The sequence below is a fragment of the Phyllobates terribilis genome, unplaced genomic scaffold (genome assembly GCF_046119375.1).
Source record: "Phyllobates terribilis strain yellow unplaced genomic scaffold, ASM4611937v1 Scaffold_5__5_contigs__length_657084704, whole genome shotgun sequence".
Lineage (NCBI taxonomy): Eukaryota > Metazoa > Chordata > Amphibia > Anura > Dendrobatidae > Phyllobates > Phyllobates terribilis.
The window spans coordinates 24,777,722-24,796,030 of NW_027362765.1; the positions used below are offsets into that span (position 1 = coordinate 24,777,722).

Here is an 18,309-nt window from a genome sequence, read left to right on the forward strand (position 1 = left end):
GAAAGCCAAAGCTATGAGCAGGGGCATACATAGGAATCATAGGGCCCCATAGTAGAAGTTCTAATTGCCCCCCCATTCCTCGAAAAAAAATGTAAATAATTAACGGGGTCACAGAAGAGCATATCTCACAACTTTCCAGCCTTTACATAGTAATTTTCCTCCTGCTGAAATCCTAGATTCCTCTTTCATTGCCCCATAAAGTATGATGTCAACAAAAGTTCCCCCCAAAACACAGCATGATACCCCCATAGTGAATTCCTCCACATGCACAGTATAATGACCCTACTTTACCCCACCTCAATTCCCAAGGCAAAGTATGGTGACCCCAACACTGTATAATCCCCCAACTGTGACCCCCACACAGCTCTCCCCACACAAGGACAATTAAAGGCGCAGTGTCGCCCCTGCCATGCCATTATTACCAGACACAGCTGCACAGCGCACTGCGTGCGGCCATGTCTGAAGTGGCAGCAATCAAACAGCGCCAGCGGTATTGCAGAGATGCTGGGGGAGAAACCCGGGCCCCGACGGGAACGCCGGGTGGGTGCTGATGCCGGCTCTGCTTTCAACTGTATCGGCATTTGCCAATACAGTTGAATGCAGAGCGGGGAGGGCAGGAGGGAGGGCCCGATGCAGGGGCGACGGGGGCCCGATGCGAGGGGGGGTTGCATGGTGCAGGTGCTGACACTGGGCCCCGCAGCTTACGGGCCCCATAACAATCGCGTGGCCTGCCGCCATTGGCGGTACGCCACTGGCTTTGAGTCAGGAGAAGAGAACTGTATTAACATGTCATTGACTTGGGCAAAAAGGGGCCTGGTCAATCCACTCTAAGTTCACGTCCCAGCACTGAAACTCAGTGCAGTATTCCTCAGCAGTACGTCATCTTTGGCATAGGACTGTTCACTTGCTTTCTGTGACTGTTGCTCGGTCATCATGCAGGAGCCCAGGTGCCTGAAGGAACAAGTCAACTGAAGAGATCTTAATGGTACGTCATTAGTGTTGAGCCATACCTTCCGATATGGGGAAATATCGGATCTGATTGGATCGGACCGATACCCAAAAAATATCGGATATCGCCGATTCCGATACCGGAAACCAATGCAAGTCAATGGGACACAAATATCGGAATGAAAATAAACCATTTCTTTCCTTGTAGGTTAATTCTACATGAGGAAAAACAACTAAGAATAATGTAGAATGTATTGGGGGAGGTGGAGGAGACATTAAACGCATAGAGGTTTAGCCCAATCAAATGGAATAGCAGGAATTAATATATTTTTTAAGACGTTCGGAGTTACAAAGATATTGACTATGTTAAGCTTTTTTATATTTTGTCAGATATTTATGTTTCACTACTTCCATGCTCTTCACCTTCTTTTTTACTTCTCCCACACTTTCTCCTTCATCATCCTCAGCAGCAGCATCTTTTTCATCAACTTCTTCTTCACCTTATTCATCTTCTTCATCACCTTCTTCCTATTATTCTTTTTTTTTACATTCTTCATATTCTTCTTATTCAACTATTATTCTTCTTCATATTCTACTTCTTCATCTTCTTCATCTTCTTCTTCATCATATTCTTATTTGTGACAGGCATTCCTGTAGTTGTTATCTATAAAAGTTTGCCCATCACAAAAGATTTACAACAGGATTTGTCCGCGTTCAGTTTGGCCTGCATCAGCAGGTATTTTCCAGGGGCACCACGAGGAGTAACGGACTCGCCCCCATACACTGCTTAGTCTGTTTCTGCTTATAATTTAGATAATATCTTTTGCTTTGATTTTTAGTCTTATGCTTAATGTTCTTCTGCTTTTTGTTCTGCAGCTTCTTGTTCTTCTGCTTCTTGGTCTTCTGTCTCTTGTTCTTCTGTATCTTGGTGGTTGTCTTCTTGTTCTTTGTCCTCTTGGTCATCTTCTTCAGGGTCATCTTCTTGCGGGATGGTCTTCAGGGTCGTCGTCTTCAGGGTTGTCGTCTTCGGGGTGGTCTTCAGGGTCATCGTCTTCAGGGTCGTCTTCTTCGGGGTCCTCGTCTTCTTCGGGGTGGTTTTCTTCGGGGTGGTCTTCTTCGGGGTGGTCTTCAGGGTCGTCGTCTTCGGGGTCGTCTTCTTCGGGGTGGTCTTCAGGGTCGTCGTCTTCAGGGTCGTCGTCTTCGGGGTCATCGTCTTCTTCGGGGTGGTCTTCAGGGTCGTCGTCTTCGGGGTCCTCGTCTTCTTCGGGGTGGTCTTCAGGGTCATCGTCTTCAGGGTTCTCGTCTTCTTCGGGGTGGTCTTCAGGGTCGTCGTCTTCGGGGTCCTCGTCTTCTTCGGGGTGGTCTTCAGAGCCGTCATCTTCAGGGTCGTCGTCAGGGAGATCCAGAGTGATTACCAAAAACCATTTCAAAAAGCTTGAACTTGGAAATGTGGCAGAAGGTACAAGAAGGCTGAGGAACTGCCGAGAACCAGCTGACGGTACTGGAACCCGGATAGGTAGCAGAAGGTACAAGAGCCAATGGAACTACTGAGGACCAGCTGATGATACTGGAACCCGGTTACTAAGCAGGAGGTACCTGTGCCAGATAGCACTACCAAGGACCAGCAGACGTTGGTGGAACTCGGATAACAAGAAGGAGGCACCTAAGCCAAAGGCACTGCCTGGAACCAGCTGATGTTACTTGAACCCAGGGGGACATATTCAAGATTGACTTCCAAAGAACCAGCTAATGGTACTGGAACTCAGATAGGCAGCAGAAGGTACACATGAAAAAAAAAGTTGCAAGGCCGCGAGCCGGCCGGAGTTACTGAAACCCACAGTCCTACAGGGGGTGCTTGTCTTATTGGCACTATGGAACCAGCCTTCATTGCCAGATCCCGCAGCCCACATAGGAGTCACCTAAACTGCAGGCTCCATAGAGTCGGTTGACCCGACCGCAACACGACAGGACAACGTATTGGAGGCAAAGTGACGTTGACACTACCCGGAAATAGCTGGCGTGCTGGAACCAAGCTGGGCAGGAGGGAGTACCCGTGCCAAAGACACTGCTGGGAAACAGCTGGTGGTGCTGGAATCCAGGGTAAATACTGAAAACAGAGAGGAGCCAGAGGCCTAATTGTAGCAAGTTTAAAATCAGTAGTAGTGTGAATGTGGACAGAGAAGGAGAAATTGCCGGACACACAGCAGGGGATCAGCTGACGTTACTGAACCCCAATAACACTGGAGCAAGTGTTGACTGTGCAGACGGCACTTCTGAGCAGCAACTGGCAGTGTTGGAGCCCAGGGATTACAGTTCAGGTGGTCGAAACATGAACACAACAGGAGACCTGGATACTGTTGACAACCAATTATTTAATCTGGAAGAGGACTGGCAAATTCATGCGAGATCCAGGCCTTGTTCATTTTCAGAAAAATAAGCTGGTCAACGTTATCGGAGGATAGTCAGATGCGACGGTCTGTTAGTACACCACCTGCGGCACTAAAGACATGTTCCGATAATACACTAGCAGCAGGGCAAGCCAGCACCTCCAATGCATACTGGCTAAGCTCTGGCCATGTATCCAGCTTAGAGATCCAAAACTTGAAGGGGGAAGAGCCGTCTGGGAGTACACTGAGAGGGCAAGACATGTAGTCTGTCACCATCTGACGGAAACGTTGCCTCCTGCTGATTGGAGGCGTCTGTGATGGTGTAGACATTTGTGGCGGCGGGGACACAAAACTTTGCCACATTTGGGCCATACTGGTCTTGCTTTGTGCTGAGGCGCTGCTTCTGCTCCCTCTTTGTGCAGAGCTTCCTCCACTGCCTCGACGCACTGAGCTGCTTTGTAAAGCACTAGCAGCACTGCTCTCGGGTGGAATGGAGAACATGATGGAATGCACCAGTGTGTCTTGGTATTCCCACATTTTACGCTCCCGGTTCAACGGTGTTATGAGGCTTTGTAAGTTGTCCCGGTAGCGAGGATCTAGGAGGGTGGACACCCAATAATCAGCAGTGTTGAGAATGTGGGCGATGCGGCGGTCGTTTCTCAAGCACTGCAGCATGAAATCAACCATGTGCTGCAGACTGCCAACTGGCCAAGAAACGCTGTCCTCTGCTTGAGGGGTGATCTCTGCCTGCTCTGCATCACCCCACCCTCGCTCTAGATACTGACTACTAGAGCATTGTGTACCTCCCTCCTCTGAACAGATGTCTTCCTCCTCCATTGACTCCTCCTCATAAAGTGTTCCCTGCCTAGGCCTTTGTGAGGAACCACGTTGCGCAGACTGTAGAGAAGCAAATGGCATTTGTGACTCCTCATCCTCCACCTCTTCCAAAACCTCCTCCCTTAGTGCTTGCAGTGTTTTTTCAAGCAGGCAAATAAGGGGGATAGTCATGCTGACTAGTGCATCAAAAGAATAGTCTATTCTCATCAGATCCATATCCACAGGTGTACACCACCAAAGTAGTCATATGAGATAGGGAAAGGGGAAAGTTGGAAAAGTGTGGATATAAGAAAATTAAAATACATAAACTTTATTGATTAGTTAAAATCCTATAAATGTGAAATTACTCATGCATCTATAGATGCATATAAGGTAACCACTTACTAGTTGAAAAAGTGGTACCCACTAATAGATCTGGCTGGATGTAGTGTAGGGCAAATTATGGGACACCTCAGTCAAGTCCCTCTAATGTAGGACCGAGGTTATATATATATATTAACCCCATATATTGGAATAGCCTGAATATGAATGTCAGGTGGAACAACTAAAGACACATATAGTTGCTATGATAGCAAATTGTACATGTATCAATCTGCCATAGGGCATTACTATTCACCACCTGACAGACATATATGTGTATATATGTATAGGCTCGCTTAAAACCAATTGTTTTAAATATTAACAGTGGGAGATGTCAGAAATCAGCACTCGCCTTCTGTTCAATCACACAATTGCACAGTACGTGTATTTAGGCTGCTATTAATGAGCCGGCACTGTTCAAAATCATTAGCAGGAGGAGATCACACTGACAAGCGATTGTCTCCTCTGTTACACTGAGGGGCCGTCCGCTGCACCGAGCGGCTCCTCACATGTCAGAGGTTAACGATCACACTGTGATTCAGCCTGTCCAGCTGTACAATTGATCGCCCGAGTGAGGAATAATATATTGTCCCCTGTCTCATTCCCTGCACGCACGTGCCGGCATGCCCAGCACAAACAGCTGATCGCTGCAGTGTTGAGCAGTCCGCTGTCTCGTAGCTGCACACATGTTTAATGTGTCCGACTCAAACAGCCGAACACTGCGGCTATACTCTATATGATCCGCTACAGCTAAGGGTGCTGACACAGTTCTCCCTTATTATAATGCTGCCATATTATGCATATTCCTAGGGTAGATTCTCATTCCCCCCTACACTATCATGCAGCTCAGATAAATTCCCTGACGCGCGTTTCGCCGGTATACCGGCTTTTTCCTAAGGGAAAAGCCGGTATACCGGCGAAACGCATACCGCATTATAATAAGGGAGAACTGTGTCAGCACCCTTAGCTGTAGCGGATCATATAGAGTATAGCCGCAGTGTTCGGCTGTTTGAGTCGGACACATTAAACACGTGTACTGTGCAATTGTGTGATTGAACAGAAGGCGAGTGCTGATTTCTGACATCTCCCACTGTTAATATTTAAAACAATTGGATTTAAGCGAGCCTATACATATATACACATATATGTCTGTCAGGTGGTGAATAGTAATGCCCTATGGCAGATTGATACATGTACAATTTGCTATCATAGCAACTATATGTGTCTTTAGTTGTTCCACCTGACATTCATATTCAGGCTATTCCAATATATGGGGTTAATATATATATATAACCTCGGTCCTACATTAGAGGGACTTGACTGAGGTGTCCCATAATTTGCCCTACACTACATCCAGCCAGATCTATTAGTGGGTACCACTTTTTCAACTAGTAAGTGGTTACCTTATATGCATCTATAGATGCATGAGTAATTTCACATTTATAGGATTTTAACTAATCAATAAAGTTTATGTATTTTAATTTTCTTATATCCACACTTTTCCAACTTTCCCCTTTCCCTATCTCATATGACTAGTGCATCATCTGCACTCGCCATTCGCGTGGAATAATCGAAGGCACGCAAAACGTGGCAGATGTCCTTCATAGAGGCCCACTCAGTGGTGGTGAAGTGTGAACGGCGCGCAGTGCGATTTGTTTGCGCCTGCTGCAGCTGGTACTCCATTACTGCTGCCTGCTGCTCACACAACCTCTCCAACATATGTAAAGTTGAATTCCACCTGGTGGCTAGGTCACATATGATGCGATGTTCCGGAAGGCGTAATCGGCGCTGCAGAGCTGCAATGAGCAATCTTGCGATGCTGGAACGCCGCAAGTGAGCGCACTCTATGCAGACCTTGTGCAGCAGTGCATCAAGATCCGGATAGTCCCTCAAAAAACTCTGCACGACCAAGTTGAGCACATGTGCCAGACATGGGATGTGAGTGAGGTTGCCTAGGCCCAAAGCTGCCACCAGATTTCGGCCATTGTCACACACTACCATGCCTGGCTGGAGATTCGCTGGTACAAACCACATGTCGCTCTGCTGCTTGATGGCATTCCAGAGCTCCTGCGCTGTGTGGCTTCGATTCCCCAAAGAAATTAATTTCAATACGGCCTGTTGACGTTTGGCCACGGCTGTGCTCATATCGGTCGTAACAGGTAACTGTTCACGGGTCGATGTGGAGGTAGACCGTGACGGCTCCTGCAGCGCTGATTCAGAGGAAAGGGAGTATGAGGAGGAGTCATTGTGTACAGACTGGATTCCTGCAATCCTTGGAGTTGGCAGAACACGTACAGCGCCACTCTCAAGATCTGTACCCAGCTCCACAACATTTACCCAATGGGCAGTGAGGGAAAGGTATCGTCCCTGTCCATGCTTACTGGTCCACGCATCGGTGGTCAGGTGGACCTTGCTACTGACCGAGTTTTGTAGCGCATGTTTAATTTTTCCCTCCACATGCTGTTGCAGGGCAGGGACGGCTTGCCTGCTAAAATAAAAGCGGCTGGGCACGTTGTATTGTGGGACTGCCAATGCCATCAAGTTACGGAAGGTGTCAGTCTCCACCAGCCTGAATGATAGCATTTCAAGGGACAGTAGTTTTGCAATGCCAGCATTCAGAGCCTGTGCTCGGGGGTGGTTTGCCGAGTATGGGCGCCTTTTCTCCCATGCCTGTGCTAACGATGGCTGTAGACCTGCCTGGGAGTGTGAGGATGACAGGGAATGTGGTGCTGTGGGTGGAATGACATTGTGTCTCTGTACAACAGTGCCAGAGGTTCTTCCATGGCAATCCTGTGAGGAAGCCGAACCAGCTGTGTTTGACCTGGAGGAAGAGGCTACAACACGAGCTGAAGAGGTGGTAGGTGGCGCTGTAGGTTGGCCTAGGTCTTCAGTATGTCTTTGTAACTCCACCACGTGCTTGGTCCGCACATGTTTCCACATATTTGTGGTATTGAGGTTGCTGACACTTTTCCCTCTTTTCACTTTCTGATTACACAGCTTGCATTTGACAAAGCAAATGTCATCTGCAACTGTGTCAAAAAAGGACCAGGCACTGCAAGTCTTGGGAGCGCCCGTTTTGGGTTTTGGAAGATGCATGCTCCTAATGGGTGCCGAAGTGGAGGCTACAGACAACCAAGTCTGGCCCCTCCCTCTCCCTCCTTTTTGGGCCGTTCGGGGAATCTCTTCCTCAGAGCTGCTCCCACCACCTTCCTGTACCTCACGCCATGATGGGTCAAGGACCTCATCATCTACACTACCCTCTTCAAACAACTGCTTCTCCTGGGTAGTCTCGAGAGCACAGTACGTACCAGAAAGTGGCACCTGAGTCTCATCATCAGATACGTACTGAGGTGTGCTGACCTTAGGCACTGGCCCACCCACCTCTTTATATTCAGAGAGACAAAGCGGTTGCGCATCACTGCATACTACCTCTTCTTCAAATTCTAGAATTCTGCTTGGCTGGCCCCCTCTTTCCAAGCCAAGAGATTCAGAGAACAGAAGTAGAGATGGCTCCTGTCCAGGGCTCTCTGACTGCCTGGGCAATTTGGCAGGTGGTGAAGAGACAGATGGGTGCTCTTCAGTGCTCAGGACCTGAGAGGATCTGGAACTAATTGAAGTCGATGCGTTAGCTGCCATCCATCTGACAACGGCTTCAATTTGGTCCTCCCGCAGCAGTGGGGTACGGCGAGCTCCTACAAAGCTGCGCATAAAGGACTGTTCCCTGGTAAAACTGGGGGATGCTGAGTCACTGGTGCCCGCAGCAGGCACAGAATCCCCACGTCCTCTCCCTGCAGAACGCCCACATTCCTTACTCCCTGCCTTCTTCATCTTGGTAGACTGATAAAGATAGGCAGAAAAGTACTAAGGGCTTAGTGTGCTTATTCCTGTACATCTGCTAACAGGTATAACAAACACTAATTTTATAAAGTGTGGACTAGACTTTAATATGAGCTAATGTGGCCTACACAACTGTAAAGTGGAGTGTTTAGTGAACTTTATTTATGTTTTTTTTTTTCACAAAAAGACACTGGATGTGCCCAAAGATGTAATACCGATAGTATCACAAACTTTTTGTAGCTATTACAATGCAGGAAGGTAACCTACAATGCAATAGATGTGGCTACAAAAAATAGGCTAATACTAATCTGGCTGGGGCTGCAGGGCACAAGGCTGCAGAAAGGCTCCTCTATCTACTCCTATATAGTGTGTTTGGAAGCTGGATACGGATGGAACCACACTAATAGGAGGAATCAGGAAAAATGAGCAGCATTAATGCCAAAAAAGGACAATGTATGAGGCAGTGACTCACGCTGAGCGGACTACAACCGGACGTGGCAGCAGAACACACTACAGAATGAGCTGCACTCACACACAGAAACCTCGCAGACAGCCGTGAACAGTGCAGAGAACTGTGCACTAGCGCTGCAAGGCAAAAGAAAGCTTCTCGCACAGCGGTATATAAAGTAGCCTGGGTAAAGCACAATAAAGCAAATCGCTAGCTCAAACTGTCCCTCAGAACAGCAGCGTCCTGTCCCTAACAGAATTCACAGCAGAGTGAACCCAAAATGGCGGCTTTTATAGTGCATCATGACATCATTTCAGCAGCGAATCACAGCCATGCCATTAGTTAACATGCCTAACAGGTTGTGCCCACACTTCTTAGGATCCTCATTGGCTGAATAAAATCAAACTGGCTCATTGCATTATGGGAACTTCCGATTCCGGTATTCGATATTTTAAAAGTATCGGAACTCCAATACAGCGAATATCGGTCGATACCCGATATTTCATTATCGGAATGCTCAACACTATGCGTCATATGTTGGTAAGGGATTAATATAAAAGGTTTATTTTTATACTTCTACCTCTTTATGATGGTGTACCAAGTTATTATCTACTTTTCTGTAATCTTAGAATGTTACTTGCATTTGTCCTTTTGGGAACGACCCGTAGTTCATTATTGGATGACCAGTAGTTTCTATTCATTATTGTCCCGACGAAACTGCCGGGGCCAAAATGTCTCAATGTGATGTGAGTAAAAGCATCAGTTTAGTTTACATGATAATAATATCCGCTCCGCATGACTCTTACACGCGCGGCTCCGCTCCCTACACCTCGTACACGCGTAGCTCCGCTCCGTACACCTCGTACACGCTCGCTTCCGCTCCGTACACCTCGTACACTATCGGCTCCGCTCCGTACACCTCGTACATGCTCGGCTCCGCTCCGTACGCCTCGTACACGCGCGGCTCCGCTCCCTACGCCTCGTACACGCGCGGCTCCGCGCGCCTCGTACACGCGCGGCTCCGCTCCGCGCGCCTCGTACACGCGCGTCTCCGCTCCGCGCGCCTCGTACACGCGCGGTTCCGCTCCGCGCGCCTCGCACACGCGCGGCTCCGCGCGCCTCGAGCACGCGCGGCTCCGCGCGCCTCGAGCACGCGCGGCTCCGCTCCGCACGCCTCGTACACGCGCGGCTCCGCTCCGCACGCCTCGTACACGCGCGGCTCCGCTTCGCACGCCTCGTACACGCGCGGCTCCGCTCCGCACACCTCGTACACGCGCGGCTCCGCTCCGTACGCCTCGTACACACGGCTCCACTCCGTACGCCTCGTACACGCGCGGTTCCGCTCCGCACGCCTCGTACACGCGCCGCTCCGCGCGCCTCGTACACGCGCGGCTCCGCTCCATACGCCTCGTACACGCGCGGCTCCGCTCCGTACGCCTCGTACACACGGCTCCGCTGCGTACGCCTCGTACACGCGCAGTTCCGCTCCGTACGCCTGGTACATGCGCGGCTCCACTCCGTACGCCTCGTACACGCGCGGTTCCGCTCCGCGCGCCTCGAGCACGCGCGGCTCCGCTCCGCGCGCCTCGTACACGCGCGGCTCCGCTCCGCACGCCTCGTACACGCGCGGCTCCGCTCCGCACGCCTCGTACACGCGCGGCTCCGCTCCGCACGCCTCGTACACGCGCGGCTCCGCTCCGTACGCCTCGTACACACGGCTCCGCTCCGTACGCCTCGTACACGCACGGTTCCGCTCCGTACGCCTCGTACACGCGCCGCTCCGCTCCGCACGCCTCGTACACGCGCCGCTCCGCTCCGTACGCCTCGTACACGCGCGGCTCCGCTCCGTACGCCTCGTACACGCGCGGCTCCGCTCCGTACACGCGCGGCTCCGCTCCGTACGCCTCGTACACACGGCTCCGCTGCGTACGCCTCGTACACGCGCGGTTCCGCTCCGTACGCCTGGTACACGTGCGGCTCCGCTCCGTACGCCTCGTACACGCGAGGCTCCGCTCCGTACACCTCGTACACACGCGGATCTGCACACCTCGTACACGCGCGGCTCCGCTCCGTACACCTCGTACACGCGCGGCTCTGCTCCGTACACCTCGTACACACGCGGCTCTGCTCCGTACACCTCGTACACACGCGGCTCTGCTCCGTACACCTCGTACACACGCGGCTCCGCTCCGTACACCTCGTACACACGCGGCTCCGCTCCGTACACCTCGTACACGCGCGGCTCCGCTCCGTACACCTCGTACACGCGCGGCTCCGCTCCGTACGCCTCGTACACGCACGGCTCCGCTCCATACACCTCGTACACGCGCGGCTCCGCTCCGTACACCTCATACACGTGTGGCTCCACTCCGTACACACGCGCGGCTCCGCTCCGTACACCTCGCACACACGCGGCTCCGCTCCGTACACCTCGTACACACGCAGCTCCGCTCCGTACGCCTCGTACACGCGCGGCTCCGCTCCGTACACCTCGTACACACGCGGCTCCGCTCCGTACACCTCGTACACGTGCGGCTCCGCTCTGTACCCCTCGTACACACGGCTCCGCTCCGTACACCTCGTACACGCGCGGCTCCGCTCCGTACACCTCGTACACGCGCGGCTCCGCTCCGTACACCTCGTACACACGCGTGGCTCCGCTCCGTACACCTCGCACACACGCGGCTCCGCTCCGTACACCTCGTACACGCGCGGCTCCGCTCCGTACGCCTCGAACACACGCGCGGCTCCGCTCCGTACGCCTCGCACACACGCGGCTCCGCTCCGTACGCCTCGCACACACGCGGCTCCGCTCCGTACGCCTCGCACACACGCGGCTCTGCTCCGTACACCTCGCACACACGCGGCTCTGCTCCGTACACCTCGCACACACGCGGCTCTGCTCCGTACACCTCGCACACACGCGGCTCTGCTCCGTACACCTCGTACACACGCGGCTCTGCTCCGTACACCTCGTACACACGCGGCTCTGCTCCGTACACCTCGTACACACGCGGCTCTGCTCCGTACACCTCGTACACACGCGGCTCTGCTCCGTACACCTCGTACACACGCGGCTCTGCTCCGTACACCTCGTACACACGCGGCTCTGCTCCGTACACCTCGTACACACGCGGCTCTGCTCCGTACACCTCGTACACACGCGGCTCTGCTCCGTACACCTCGTACACACGCGGCTCTGCTCCGTACACCTCGTACACACGCGGCTCTGCTCCGTACACCTCGTACACACGCGGCTCTGCTCCGTACACCTCGTACACACGCGGCTCCGCTCCGTACACCTCGTACACACGCGGCTCCGCTCCGTACACCTCGTACACACGCGGCTCCGCTCCGTACACCTCGTACACACGCGGCTCCGCTCCGTACACCTCGTACACACGCGGCTCCGCTCCGTACACCTCGTACACACGCGGCTCCGCTCCGTACACCTCGTACACACGCGGCTCCGCTCCGTACACCTCGTACACACGCGGCTCCGCACCGTACGCCTCATACATTCGCGGCTCCGTACACCTCGTACACGCGCGGCTCCGCTCCGTACACCTCGTACACACACGGCTCCGCTCCGTACACCTCGTACACGCGCGGCTCCGCTACGTACACCTCGTACACACATGGCTCTGCTCCGTACACCTCGTACACACACGGCTCTGCTCCGTACACCTCGTACACGCGCGGCTCCGCTCCGTACACCTCGTACACACACGGCTCTGCTCCGTACACCTCGTACACACGCGGCTCTGCTACATCCACACTGTAAACCCCTCCTGACCCCACACATAAACTTCCCCTCATCCAGCACCATGACAACCAGCACAGCAGAGTCCTGCATCCACTGAGGCCCCTGATCATGTGACCCCTGACTCCTCCCCTCCTGTGACCTCATCACAGGTCCTGTGCACACAGAACAGCCATATATGTGGTGGCGGCTCTGCAGGTGGAGGTATGTGGAGAGACCCCCATTACTGGGCGCAGGGGGCATTAACTCCTTCAGTGCTGAGACTATTGTGACCTCTGCCTCCCTTATTCCTAGTGCTGTGACCTTTCTCTTTCCTCTGTATCAGGTTTTGGTTATTTCAGGGTGAGTTGTATTTTGTTGACATTTGTTAATACATTTATCACAGGCATGGACTTCTATTCATATATTTTGGGGGAATGGAAAATAAACAGCAATTACATCATTACTTTTCATTCGTAAGTGAACAATTACTGTGATACCAAATGCGTATAGGGGATATTTATTATATGATGTTTCATGGGCGCAAATAGCTTTTAGATCATTTCTTTCTAGCTGTGGAGTCGCTTTTTTTCTGGTTTTCATGACAATAATTGACAATCACATACTGAGCTGCCGATACCCTGTGTAACCACCTAGATGAGACCGTCGCTATTAATCGCAGCATCTAAAGAGTTCATCAGCCACAGCGATCAGCGTGATGTGATAGAACCTCCCGATGTGCACGCTGCCTCCGCTCAGCACTGTGACGAGAAGGTTCAGAGAAGGATTAAAGGGATTTTTCAACCATCGTTAGATGAGAAATAATCACTAGGCTCGTCCCCCACTACAATGGGAAACCCAAGACTATCGTTGTTCCTTTTGTTTTGTGACGCCATACGCTTTCTGCTCGCTTGCCGATAGCTACATAGTGAGTAATCTGGATTGTGTGCTCGCGAATCCCTGCTCAATCCTGTATTTACAGGCAGTCACAGAGTTAGGAACAGTCGACTCATAGTTATAAATGTAAGGTGTAAATAAAAAAATAACAAACAAGCTAATACCTCATCACCTCTCTGGCCAACCCGCTAGCTGCTCCTCTTGTTTACACTATCATGTGCCTCTTCACTGTAAGCCCCAGGACTTTTGGCTGCTTTTAGGCCTTGGAAGTCACTGTGTATTATAATGTGATGAAAAGATGTGTGCCGCGACAGTACAATGCTAAGCTCTGGTTCATAGTGAAGAGGTTGGAGATGCGGCTCGCAAAAGCAGGAAGAAGACCAGACCCGATGAGGTGAGTATTGGTAAAAAAAAAATGAACTAATAATAATACCTCCGTAAGGAGATGGACATGCTGCCCACGTTCCCCCTTGAAGAAACAAGTGTTATTGTAAGGTGTACTGTGACCTGTGTTAGCAATGTGGGTACTGTTTGTAGTTTGACAATAGGTATAGTGAGAGAAAATGTTTGGGATTAGCCCAGAAAGGAAAGGGCTTAGTTGAAGGGAAAGAAACAGTTTCCCTTTAGAACGTCCAATAGGACCTGGAGTGCATAGCGAAGAGACCTAAGGTCTAGTGTGAGCAGTGCCGAATTCTTTGGGTGTCCCTAGCACTTAGAGGATACCAGAAGAAAGAGAGAGTGTGATCTGGAGCAGAAACGTGGAAGAGTGACTGAGAGACAGAGTGATTTACCGGAGACAGGACCTGAGAGAGGGGGCCTAGCAATGAGGACCAGAGTTTATAACTCCTAAAGGTAACAGGCCTAGACAGGACTGAGTACGTGAGGCAAAGAGAATGCCCCTGTCGGGAGATCCATAGCATTAGTAAAAGAAAAGATAAGTACCAGCTATACTGGCACAATTGCTCTCCTAAGGCGGTAAAAGACGCTCAGAACCGCAGATCGATTAAAGGACTCTTGCTAGCTGAACTGTAGTGCCAAGTTCGGTTGTGATGAAGTAGTGAGGAGTAGAGAACACCGAGAACAAGTAAAAGGAAGAGAAGAGAAAGGGATTGAATTTGTGTGAGGAAAATGTTATACATTAACCCCTTTCTGACATGGGACATATCCATACATCCCTGTGGTCTGGTACTGACCGACATGGGACATATGGATATGTCCCAGCGATTTTGTGCCCACAAAGGCTATGTGTGCGTGATTGCCCCCAGGTGTCAGCTGATTCTGACAGCTGAGACCCGGCACTCAGTGCAGGTAGTGGTACCCGCACCGCTTCCAGCACTTTAACCCCCTAAATGCTGCGACAGCATTTAGCGAGCGATCAAAGAGACAGACGTCTCTCCTCTTTGATCAGAGCCCCCACAACTTCATCGCTGGATCCCGATCACTGCCATGGTGATCCGAAGTTGTCATGATGATATACGGGTCACCAGGCACTAGCAATGTAGTTAGATCCGTCGATGGAAGATTGAGACAGATGGAGGCACCGTGGACGTGTCTGGCCTGTGATCCCACAGTGTCCGTTTTTTTATTAGGTGTGCATAAAAGTTTGTCAACCTCTGAAAACAACTACACTGCTGAACAGAGGCCAGACTGAGCCCAGTGTAACTTTGCAGCCTCATTATAGTGAGTGGATCCCTTGGAGTTTCATCTGAATTACGTCACTCGGAGATTTAAATGGAAACCCGATATCCGTGCTCGGTGTAGAGCACAGGATAAATGGGAACATTTTATGTAACATTTTGGATTTCAATAAAACCTTCGACTCATTCCACAAAAAAAGCCTCCACTCGGGCCCGTCATCTGTTAATGGAAATATAGGGGCTTCCACATAACTAGTAGCACAAAGGCTCTGGAAAAGCGAAATGGCCCTTGCCCCCCCAAAAGAAATTCAGCAAATTCTGTGCTCCCAAATCCAAATGCCCCATCCCTTCTGAGACCCACAGTGTGCCTACACCTCAGTTAGCATCTACATGTTTAGCATTTCTGCAGCGGTGAGAGCCCACCTATTTTATGGGTACATGTGCCCAGCTCATGCTTCTGGAGACAACGTACTGGTCACTACAATGGCAGTTTGCACCTTTCACTCAGCAACATCCACTGCTGTTTGTTTCTGGATAACACACATGTAGGTAAAATCCTCACCACACCTGTAGATAAATTTCCAAAATGGGGGGAATTCTGCTCTGCTAGCACTTAGGGTCTCTGTATATGGAGTCTACATACTATTCTAGGAAAATCTGCGCTTCAGGAGTCAAATAGCGTTCTGTCCCTCCCGAGTCTCGTCATGTGGCTAAACAGTACAGCACAGCCACATATGGGGTATTTCTACATTCAGCAGAATTTGTGTGACAAGTTTTGGTGCCATTTTTACCCTTTTCTCAGTGTGAAAAATCTGGGGCTAAAACAGAACTTCGGTGGTAAAAATGTAATTATTTATTCTTCACCACCCAATGGTGTAAAATTCTGTGAGTTACATGTGGTGTCCACATGCTCACTGCACCCTTTGATGAATTCACTGAGAGATGTAGTTTGTAAAATGGGGTCTCTTCAACAGTATACTGGAATCAAGTCCCAGATGTGATAAAGACTATATGGGGCCCAGGATACACTCTCTCTCCATATGTAGCCATACTGCATCATTAGCATAACCCAGAAAATCCTGACCAAAAATCAAAAGGCCCCCCAAAACTGCTTCATACTCTACTTTTCCTGGCCTGGCAAAAAAACAGTTACTTAAACATTGGCTGGATCCTATCATTCCCCCTATAGCAGAGCTAATAATCCAGATGAAACATTTTATGGGAGTGGAGCAATTAGATACCCTTAGTAACAAAGAACAACAAGCTGACAAATTTCTATCAAAATGAAAGCAGTTTATTATAACTTGCTGTTCTCTGTCTGAAAAGAATAAAATTGTCCAACCATTTACCTCTACAGAATGGTATATTCTGGAGGATCTAAATAATAACCTAAGACTCTTACGTGGTAACTAAAGCAGGGGAGAAAATCATCACAATTTATCGATATTTAATTAATTCCATTGACTGTAGATGACTGTAACTTGCTAATACTTAATATTTATATTTTTGTTTAGATGTTTATTTGTTAAGCCAACTAACCGGAACTCATTGATTATTCATTGTGCATGATCTGTGTACATGCTCCTTATTATGTGCATCCTGGCTATGATTTATTTGTTTTATATGTCTTTCTATGATCTGTTCTTTTGGAAAAAACAAATAAAAATGATGTTTGAAAAAAAAAAATGGGGTCTCTTATTGGGATTTCTGCTTTTCTGGCACCTTAGGGGCTGTGCCAATATAACATGGCACCGTCAAACCAGTCCAGCAAAATATGAACTCCAATATGGCGCTTCTTCCCTTCTGAGCTTTGCACTGTGCACCAAAAATAGTTTTCGACCTCTAATGGGGTATCGGCTCACTCACGAAAAATTGCACAACAAATTTTGGGGTCCATTTTCTCCTTCTATCCTTTTTAAAATGAAAAAAATTGGGGCTAAAACAACATTTTTGAGGGAAAAATATATTTTCATTTCATTTTCACAGATCAAAATTGTAAAATTCTGTGAAGCACCTGTGGGTTCAAAGTACTCACCACATATCTAGATAAATTCCTTGAGGGGTCTAGTTTCCAAAATGATGTCACTTGTGGGGGGTTTCCACTGTTTAGGCACATCATGGGCTCTTCAAATGCGACATGGCGTCCACTAATTATTCCAGCAAATTTTGCTTTCAAAAAGTCAAACTGTGCTCCATCCCTTCCGAGCCCTGCCGTGTGCCCAAACAGTGTTTTTCCCCCACATATGGGGTATGGGCATGCTCAGGAGAAATTGCACAAGAAATGTTGGGGTCCTTTTTTTCCTTGTACCCTTGCGGAAAAAAAATTGGGTCTTAATTAAAATTTTTGTTAAAAAAAGTTAAATGTTAATTTTTTTTTCTTCCACATTCCAAAAATTCCTGTGAAGCACCCGAAGGGTTAATACATTTGTTGAATGTGGTTTTGAGTACCTTCAGGGGTTCAGTTTTTAGAAAGGTGTAACTTTTTGGTATTTTCTGCCATATAGACCCCTCAAAGTCACTTCAAATGTGATGTGATCCTTAAAAAATGGTTTTGTAAATTTTGTTGGAAAAATTAGAAATCGCTGGTCAGCTTTTAACCCTTATAGCATCTTAACAAAAAAAATGTTTAAAAATTTGTGCTGATGTAAAGTAGACATGTGGGAAATGTTATTTATTAACTATTTTGTGTGACATATCTCTCTGATTTAAAGGCATAAAAATTCAAAGTTTGAAAATTGCTAAATTTTTGTCAAATTTCTGTTTTTTTTCACAGATAAACTCTAGTCACATCAAAGCAGTTTTACCACAATCATGAAGTACAATATGTCATGAAAAAACAAGAAATGTAGATATGAAAAGGTATGTACCTGCTATCTATCGCAGGGCTGTGGAGTCAGTAAGCCAAACCACCGACTCCACGACTCCGACTCCACAGCACTCCCTCGCTACTGAGCATGTACATAAAGTGCAGCACAGATTCATGTCAACTAAAAGCCATGATCCTTAGATCAGGAACAGAGCATAACTTTCCCAAATTCTAATGAAAATATTTACAGCGCAACCTGCATTCTACTACTGTACCAAATTTATTATATATTTTAGGAGTTGGAGTCAGTCCATTTTATTCCAACTCAGACTCCACCAAAATGGACACTGACTCTACAACTCCTACTCTGATTCCACAGCCCTGATCTACTGTATATAACCCTCCCCAAG

At 49.2% G+C, this 18,309-nt stretch overlaps 1 protein-coding gene across 3 annotated transcripts in view; it reads left to right on the forward strand.

The window, feature by feature from the left end:
* Window positions 1-18,309, forward strand: part of LOC141271787 (uncharacterized) — a 138,822-nt gene that overhangs the window by 84,112 nt on the left and 36,401 nt on the right. The window contains exons 1-3 of one of the 3 annotated variants that reach the window (XM_073681936.1): window positions 12,713-12,784; window positions 12,875-12,922; window positions 17,867-17,952. The gene's annotated coding sequence lies outside the window, so the exon portion shown is untranslated. Of the gene's footprint in view, window positions 1-12,707; window positions 12,785-12,874; window positions 12,923-17,866; window positions 17,953-18,309 lie in introns of those variants that run through there. The other 2 variants (XM_073681935.1, XM_073681937.1) reach the window with 2 other exon arrangements.